The sequence below is a fragment of the Urocampus carinirostris genome, chromosome 4 (assembly GCF_059441175.1).
Source record: "Urocampus carinirostris isolate Australia breed hairy pipefish chromosome 4, RoL_Ucar_1.0, whole genome shotgun sequence".
Taxonomy (NCBI): Eukaryota; Metazoa; Chordata; class Actinopteri; order Syngnathiformes; family Syngnathidae; genus Urocampus; species Urocampus carinirostris.
In genome coordinates, this window is record NC_142352.1 from 49,339,861 (window position 1) to 49,349,740 (window position 9,880).

The window sequence follows — 9,880 nt, forward strand, 5'->3', positions numbered from 1 at the left end:
AGATAAGAATACAGGAAAGAATACAAACACTTACAACATTGAACAAACATAAAACATAAGAAAAGACAGATGGCCCACAAAAATGTAAGTTAATTAGTTTAATTAAGTCAGTGCACATTGAAGCCATGCGCCTACACAACTACCGAGTTTTGGCTATGGTTTTCCTTTTCTACACATTTTTCTTGAATTTTACGTACTGGCAGTGCACTCATTTTTGGCCGTCGGCGTTGTAACCTCACTCTTCAGTGTTGTCGCCGTGGATGTAGGTTTCTCTGATCTTTGGTGTGTCGTTACCACTCTCGTCTGTATCGTCACGTTAAGGTTTGGCCTATTATCCGTTACTTTAGTCTGTACTGTCGTTAACATATTTGGTTTCTGGTAGTCAGTCGGCACTCCGACTGGTTGCACGTCTCTCTTTCGTCTGACTCATCCCATAATACTCGGTATTTCAGTAATTCAAAGTTGTCCTCTATTGCGAATTGCACTATTTATACACGCCTTCTACTCAATCAAGGAAGCAAGGTTTTGGGTGCTCTGAGGAGAGTGATGAACAACAAGAGAATGAGTATGGACGCCAAGAGTGGACTGAGAGTGTGACTGTGCCGACTGTGTTGTGCGGTGCAGAGACTTGGGCCCAATCCCATTTCTCTCACTCGGCCCTGAGAACCCTCCAGTGAGGTCCCTCGATAGAGGAGTGCCCTCCGCGAGTGGAGTGCAAAGTGGAGATGGTTTGGACAAGACTTGCAAGGTTCCACCCCTGTCCAGGAGATGGCGGTAATATTAATTGGCTGTAGACCTCAGTGACGTATTGGTCTACGTCACATGTAAACAACTCGAGTTTCAACCTGTGGTGTGTCAGTTGGAGAGTTCGTGCAACGTTAAAAATGCCCGCTACAGCTGTGTTATTACCGATTGCCTGAAAGCTCATCATCTTTTCCGTGTCTCCAATCAACGGAGGAGAAATGTGCTATACTGAAGACAGCTTCGGCGCTATGTAGTGCTGATTCATCTTTACAAGGTACGTACACTCATTAAAAAAAATGACCCGTTCGGTCAAAGACAGTAAAAGTTAACATACAATGCACGTTCACATAATACCTTATGTTTGTGTAGACATAAATGGCAATCTACTTATTAGTATCTTAATGCCATTTTATGACATATAGTAGGGGTCTTTAGTGTGTGACATGATGAAAAGTAAACAAACACAAGAACAGTCCACCTGACCCTTAAGCTGACATAATATCGTCACCAAACTTCCCTGTACGACCCAAAAACCTTAGTTCATAAGGAATTTAATTCAAAAGAGTTGTCATTGGATATAAAAAAGGTCATTTCAACATTTTTTCATGATGCTTACATCATCTATGCCCACATTTATGTCTAAATTGTTTATCTATTGTGTTCCAGAGTGGCTGTCCCATAAGCGTGGACAGGTTGGACAGGAATGTTCCCATCCTGTGCTTATGGTTCGATGTGAAGTCAAAACTCATTCAGGACTTAAGGTTGAGCAAGAAGGTCATGTGGGCCCTGCAGGAGCTGCTAAAGAGGGAACAGGGCCATGGCTGGAGGGCCTATACTGGCTGGCCCACGGTCTGTCCTACCGTGTGGTGTCACGGGTCTTCATGGTTCCCAGGTCCACGATACACAGAATTGTCCACAGTTAATATGGAATAAATTGCCCAAAAGCCATGTTTTAGGCTTTGGAAGTCAGACCCACATTTGCATTCCGTGCTTTTCTGCATTACTATTCAATAAACATCTTTATTTTGAGTAACACCTTGGTGGTTTATTTCATAATGATGTGAGATACTGTGTGTGAACTATGTGACTGTTGGACAGAAAACAACTACAAATCACTCCAGTTTAAATAATAGTTTACTTTCAGAAAAACAAAATCACATTGGGCCGAAATACATAATAGTAAATAAATAATATGTCACAAATTGTAACAAAAATATACCAATACTTCCATAAAGCTGGAAAACACAAACTGGAACTTCATTGAGTTCTTAATAAAATAAAATATTTTCCTTTTATAAAACAAAGGGAAACATTGCAGGGATGTCACTGTTCTGGAAATTTGTCCACGAGCTTCCCAAAAAGGACGGGAACCGTTCAGTTTTGGCCACAGTTTCCTCGAGCCTTTTCCTCACTCCGGCAGACTCCGCTTTCAAAAAGTCAAGGAGTGTATCGTGCTTCCTTTTTTTTCTGGGTGGTTTGGCGCCGGATTAGAAGATGCCAACGACGTGCCCGTCGGTGTGGATGGCGTGGTAGCTGTGATGGTGGCCAGCTCTTCCACGGGACGTTCTACATTGGCCTTTAGGTTGGGTGGAAAAAACAAGAATTACTTAATGCTTGTGTATTGCACAAAAACAACTGTGTATAGGATGATCAACAAGTTGATGTGAGAAATTATAGGATGTGTTCTGGATAATTATTTGATAGTGAATAGATACACAAAATTGACATGTTATTCTTATGGCTGTAAGAGCCTTCTATTGGCCAGCATCACATATGCTTTAGAATTGTCTCCACATTTGGACAACATTTTGAGAAGGTAATTAGTTTACTTAATATGTGTTTACAGAGAAGGCAGTGGACTGTGTGATAGTAATTTGTTTCAACTGTATTTCCACGTGAAATTCGGAGACATTACTCATAATGCATGATGAAAACTAATGCATTCTGATCTCACATGAAATAATCATATTGTAAATAAAACACGACACCCGAAATTGTGTGCAGTAAACAAGCGCGTATGTCCAGAACGTTATTCTGACTATGCTCCTTTAGCGACTGGCCATGTAGATGTAAAAGCACGACTCGTTTAAGATACAAACAGGGATGGGCTGAACCGTGATTTTCTGCACAGTTATCCTACTTTAGAGTTTGTAACGTGAAGATTATTTTTTGGCAGCTCCCTTGGTAGATTTGTGCACTTCGTAAAGTAGCGATTTTGCAATGTTCATGTTTTAACGCGAAAATACGATTTTCTATAGCATTTACGTCTAACTAAGATATCTCAATACATTTTGTTGCAAATACATGCGTGGTTGTGGAAAACTACTTACATTTGTGCGGTTCCTTTCCGGGTATGTTTGTTGATATTGAGAATTCGCAAAGCCTTCTGGGTAGTCACTTCGCCGCCAAGTGAGGTAGGGAGCCCCCTCGGTCTTGAAGTAGTTACGACATGGTTTGAGGTCACTTCTGCCTCGGACTTGAGAGTATCGGGCCACACCCCATTTTCACGTGAACACGCAAACCGAGTGACTAGGGCACATAGCGAGTGAAAGTGCGAAGAATGGGACTCAGCCTTGGAGACGATTCAGTTTTATTAAGACGACAGCAGTGTGCGTGTTTGTGTGTGTGTTTCGTTGTATCGACATTAATAACTAAATGGAGTGGAATGGAACTATGACGACTATAACATGAGACCAAACGAGACGGCACGCTCTATAGAGAATATATTGACTTATTTCATCATCACCTATAAACAGCTCAGAATTTTGCTTTTATTCTGCTTTTTAGAAAGAACCTAAAAAAAATCTGTCATTAAAAGTGCAAGTAACCACCAGTCCATCGTCCCAAAAACAATGGTTCTAGGTCAAGGGTGGGCAAACTTTTGGCGTCACGGGCCTGGGGACACATCCAGTTTTTCTCATTTACAATTATGATGTTATATTTCAATATATTAATTCATGTTTATTTATTTTGTGTATATGTATGAACCTTTACTGAACACCAGCATACCTTCAGGGCAGTTGCAGTTGATTCAACAAGGTTCGGTTGCATTCGGAACGGACTAATCCCGTTTCAATCAATTTCAAATTGATAATGTGTTTCGACAGTTTCATTATTCCATATTAACTGCTAGAACCAATTAAACGTATACGTAGAGGTACAACTGTGTTATTGTAGTTGTGCACGTATGTAGTATCCCTGACATGTCCAGCATGGTCGCCGTGGCGACCGTCTAATTTGCGTGTGTCCTTCTTAAAGGCTTGCCCGTTCCGAGTAAAAGCCTGTTTTATTAGTATTCCTAGTCTGAGTTCCTGTTTGCCTGTAAGCCTGTTTTTGTTTTGTTTTGTCCCTGGGTGTTGGACAATTCTGCTAAATAAAGTAACTGGTCGTTACGCGATTGAGTTCTGGTCCGGTCTGCACTTAACTCAACCATTCCTGCAGTAGTATCTTATAACATTTACAAAATAAGATTCTGTAATATTTTCTAAGTAGGTTGTAGTACACATGAGGCTTTATGTTGAAGGACCTCTTTAGTAGTGCTAGTATTAATGCTGTAGTAGTTTTGTAGCAGTATTCTTGCAGAATTTCTGTAGTTGGTCTTTTCATAGTATATAGCTACACCATATACTATGTGCCTGTTTTTAAGCTCCATATTTCGTTTCCTAGTAATTTCATTTATATTATTGTAATACTTTGCCATCTCATTTCTTGTTCCCTTTTGGTTAACTGCAAATGAATGGCTGGATTAAACCCTAGTGGTTTAATTCTGACCCAATTGTGGAAAAATGTGTTTGATTAACTTGTTTACCCCCGTGCTCAGCACCTTTCTTTTTATAATACAATTTTTATGTATTGTGTGGTATGTATTTGTGTTTTTTGTAAATACTGTATTAAACCTTATCTTTTCCGTTCCTTTACCTCACTTTGAAGATGGAGTGTCATGCCAAATTTAATTGTCAGTTACAATATGTTAACCCGTTCTGTAACTATGTCCGTAAAGGTATATTCTATTCTATCATAAATGGTCTGCATCTATATAATGCTTTTCAAGACCCTGAGGAACTCCAAAATCACTACATAATGTGTTGTTTTTTCATACTTTCGTCGCCAGTTTTCCATACCCAATTATCAGCGAATTATTCTTATTTAAATAACTTATGTTGTATGTTAATATGTCGTATACTAATATGTCGTCTTCTTTGCTTTACTCGTCCTTGCTTTATTAGGAGCAAAACTACACGTCTCAAATGTTCTTACCCTTTTTCCATTCGCATATTCAACGAGAGATGATTAGTTTTGTTACTTAAACATTCTTTCTTTTTAAACTATTCCACTATAAAACTATTGTATTATACACTCAGTGTTTTTATTTGACCATGTACCTGTGTCCTAGACGCATCACTTATGCTGGGGACGCAACCTTTTCCTTTAAATTGTCATTATCATTTAATTCCTCTTTAACAACGATTTAACGCATTACAAGCCTTATCGTTATTTTGGTTTTGCTGTATGAGTTTTTATTTTTCTGCACGCCGATCTTAGCTAATGAGATCTCGTCGCTTCGAGATTACGTCATTGTTGTTGGTAATTGGTTAAGTCAGTCTTTTTCATTAGACAAAACGGCTTTTTTCTCAATTCATTGAAGAGATCCGGCTTGTACTTAACTTCGTATTTAGTCTTGTAGTTATTTATTTTTAATTGATGTAGTGTACTATGTCTTTGTTTTAAAGCACTATATTGAATCGTTAGTTTTGTGATAATGTTTAGTATATCTCTAGTGGCCTTTCTGTATTACCGTATTACTGTCGTAGTACTTCTACGGTATTTTTCCTTCAGCGAATCTAATTTCACTGTGTGATGTTTGAGTGTTCCATATCAATAGAGGTGTAGGACTTAAAATTCGACTCCCTCCCGCCGTCACTTATGAGTGCTGAGGCTCATTTTGTCTGTCATTTTGTCTCAAATTATTGATTCAAAACCTGGTGCAAAGTTATTTTGTGAAAATGTCAAAAATTCTTGAAACTGAAGATACTTAGTATTTACTTTTAGCACAGGCGCTGGGCAATGGAGTAAAATTCGCATGTCCTGTTTATAGTTCCTTACACCCACCCAATCAAATTGTTTGAGTTGCTTTGCTACAGCTTCTGGATAAAACGTTAACGTTTGTTTTGGGTTAAAGCTTTTTCCTGTGAGTTTCTATTAAAAAATGTTACGATAGTGAACCTGAATTGTTTAATCAGCTTCCTTATAAAGTATTTTTAGCAATTTACATCCAAAACAGGGACTGCTGGTGTGACAACGTGACTGTAAACTGGAGTTACTGGAGTTTTCCATAACATGAGCATCACCTAGAGGCAGTGGATATGACACAATAATTAGAAGAACATAGTGCTTCTTTGGGCACTGTGACTCTCCTTATTTATCCTGTTAAGCACTTTTATTTCGGTTGCACTACACAATGCAGAGACATCTTGGGGTCAATTTATACACACTGTCCCTTTAAAAGATTTTGAGTGCATGTTTCTTATGACACCATATTTTACAAATTATATTTTACACGTTTTCGTCTTATCTCACATTTTCTTTTTTTTCTTTTTTCCTGTAATAATTTAACTTTGGTACTTTCGAGCTTCCACACCTCAGGGCCAGTGAGCCCTTCATGAGGTAAAATGTACTTGTACTTTCCAAATTCTCAACCGTTTTGGCATGTTGTACAGTAGTGTCACACTTAACCGGGCTGCTGTCTTTTTGATGCGTCAAGGTCTGCACTTCCGGACCCGCGACTTCCATTCGCCGTTGCGATTTCTCGAGCTCTGCTCCTAGTAACAACCATATCAAACAACTTATTACCACACACCACTTTATCATACACATCTTGTTTTCCTAATTTAACATTACTGCCCTTTTGATCTTGGTTGATCCCATTGACGGTGGCAGCGTGAGCCTTGGTACAGTGGTTCAGATGGTACCAGGTTGAGCTGCCCTCGACCTGGACTGCGGTCGGCGTTTCCCTCACGACGGTGTACGATCTCTCACGCCTCAGTTGGTTCCACTTTCGTCGAAACCTTGATGTAGACGAGATCCCCTGGGACCACCGTCTTCCCCAATGGTTGTTCGACCTTGGACCCTCGTCTCTTAACCAGCCGGTAGATGACAGCCGTCAATTGTCTCATACAGTCTCTCAGTTCAGTTTGTAGTTGCTCAAGTGGCAGCCCCTTATACAGACCTCTCAGATGCGGCGCTGGTCTGCCTGTTAGCATTTCATGCAGTGTTAAATGCGTGATCCAATGAGTTTGCATGCGATAACTCATCAGCGCTAACTGTAGCGCATCCCCTCAGTTGAGCCTAGTACTCACACAGATCTTGTTTATCTTTGATTTTAATATTCCATTTACTCTTTCCACGACCCTTTGAACTAATGCTTATTACGACCATCTGAGCTTATTTCAGACGGTATACCAAATCGCGGAATAACTTCTCTGATCAAAAACTTAACTACTGTTTCCGCACCTAGATCTTTTAATGGAACTGCTCCTGATATTATTTTCTGCACAGATTTCATATACTGGTTGAGCACTTCGTCTACCGTGGCCTGTAAATATGGAGACCCGTAACCTTTTTTTTCTCCAGCTATTTTACAACCTCCCCCCTTGCACAATTTTTTAAATTGTGCTATTGCAACTGATATAAAATCAAAGGTATTCCCCTGTTACCTATTCTCCTTAAAAACCTCCTGACGCTCCTGCATCTGGAGAGACACATCACCGTTTTCCTGGAAAGCAGATTCAAAATACAATTTTAGCAGTATTCCTGTGTTAAAAATAAAATAATTTACAATCCAAATGTATCAATATCCCTCAGATTTGTAAACACTACGTCAATCAACAAGATCCTAACGTGATTCAATGCAGACTCGTGTCGTTCGTTATCACCGCCCCGGCCTTGGACGTCTGGCTCAGTCCATTGTGACGTTCCACTCGCAATCCGCTGCAGGAATGTGTCCATGAGCCTTATCAGTGCAACACTGACCTTGGTCGTGCCCAGTTTTCTTTCTCTTTCTCCTCGAAACTGGCTGCAATCAGTTCAGATTGCCCCCTGCTCACTGTTTGAGGACAGCCTGGATGTGCCCCAGTGTCCCCACGACCCTGCTGTAGACAAGCGGCGCAGACAATGGATGAGTGAACGTCTTTGTTTGTTCTTTGCTTGTTTTTCTGTCCATCTTCAGCCCTTTTCAACAGTCCGTTTGACTTCAGAATCCTGTTAAATCGGTCATGTTTACAAACTCGGATGTTTAGTCTAGGTTAAATGACCATGAAGACATCACCTTAGCAATTAAATTCTTAAATTTTTCATGGTCTTCCTCAAGATCGAGTAATCTGCTCCTCATTGTCTTTTGAAAATGCTTGACAAATCGTTTCCTTAATTTACCCAAACTATACATATCACGTTTAACGGTCTAACATACTCCTCAAACACTTCATCTCAAAAACATTTAATTTCCTTCTCAAATCTGCGTTCGGGCTCCAAGTCTCTGCACCATACAACACAGTCGGCACAATCACACAGTCCCCCTCTTAACATCCATACTCATGCTCTTGTTGCTCATCACTCTCCTCAAAGCACCCCAAACCTTGCTTCCTTGATTCACTCTTTGCAACTCTCGCACTGCATTCCACCAACTGCAGCCACATCACAACCCAAGTACCAAAAGCTTTCAACTTTTTCCAGCACATGTCCATGCAACCTTATTTTTAACGCCATGCCCACTCCATCATGTGAACACTTCATTACCTTACTCTTCCCAACATTCACACATAACTTACTCCTATTACCTTCCAAACTCAATTACCAATCCCCTCAATGTTTCCTCAGAATCAGCCACAAGCGCTGTGTCATCTGCAAACAACAACTGACTTACCTGCCACACGGTTCCACTGTTATCCATCATCTCTACACCTCTGCCAAATACTTTTGCATTCACCTCTCTCACCACACCATCCATGTACACATTAAACAGCCATGGTGACATCACACACCCCTGTCTCACACCAGTCAACACAGGGAACCACTCACTTATCTCACTCCCTACTCTTACACGTGCTCTGCTGTTCACATAAAAACTCTTCAATGCTTCCGACAACTTTCCACCCACTCCATACATTACCATCACCTGCCACAATGCCTCTCTATCAACTGTCATACGCCTTTTCCAAGTCCATGAAAGTCAAATAAACATCCTTACCTTTTGCAAAATATTTCTCACACACCTCTCATACTGCAAACACCTGATCTTCACATCCTCTTCCTTTCCTAAAACCGCTCTGCTCCTCCATTACCACCTCATCTGTTCTTCCCCTCACTCTCTTAATAAAGACTCTTACATTAAGCTTAGACAACACATAGACAACAAACTGATACCTCTCAAATTGCTACATCATACTTATCACCTTTACCCTTAAACAATGGCACCACACATGCACTACACCAATCAACAGGAACCAAACCACTTAAAAAACATACATTCAACAAGCGTACGAACCAGTCAATCATAGCCGTGCCACCTTTCTTCAAGCATTCATCAGTAGAACCATCGAACCCAGGCACCCTCCCCCTTTCATTTCTTTCAGTGACTCTTGCACCGCTCATGTTTCCACAGGCTTCACATTTATATCACCCAACACGGGCATTCTCCCCATTCCACCGATGGCCTCAACTCTCACTTCTCTCACATCCTCAACATTTAGCAACTCCTCAAAATACTCTTCCCACGTCGTCCTGATAGCACTACCGCTAACCAGCAATCTACCGTCCTTATCTTTCACTTTCTCTTCCTTTTCAGACTCGCTCTTTCTTACTCTTTTCACTTCTTTCCAGAATACTTTTATCATTTTTTCAAAGTTCACTACTCATAAAACATGCCAGCCAATTATTAGGCACACATTTAAAGTATCATCATTATGCAGATATAATTTTTCAGCCCTGGGAAATACACATTTTAAGATACAAAAATATTCCTATTGAAGCTTATTTTAACACATTTTAAGGGACAATGTTTATTTTCTAACCACTTGATCATGCTGCATTGTGTCATGCAAACAAAAACAAGTTTTAAAAAGACTCAAAGTGACCAAACCTT

The 9,880-nt window shown here is 40.2% G+C and overlaps 1 long non-coding RNA gene across 1 annotated transcript; it reads left to right on the plus strand.

Moving 5' to 3' along the window:
• The first annotated feature begins 638 nt into the window (after positions 1 to 638).
• On the plus strand, positions 639 to 1,777 carry LOC148368066 (uncharacterized). Its single transcript, XR_015850216.1, has 2 exons — positions 639 to 1,018; positions 1,411 to 1,777. It is a non-coding gene; the product is annotated as an uncharacterized LOC148368066 (long non-coding RNA).
• The last annotated feature ends 8,103 nt before the right edge of the window (positions 1,778 to 9,880 follow it).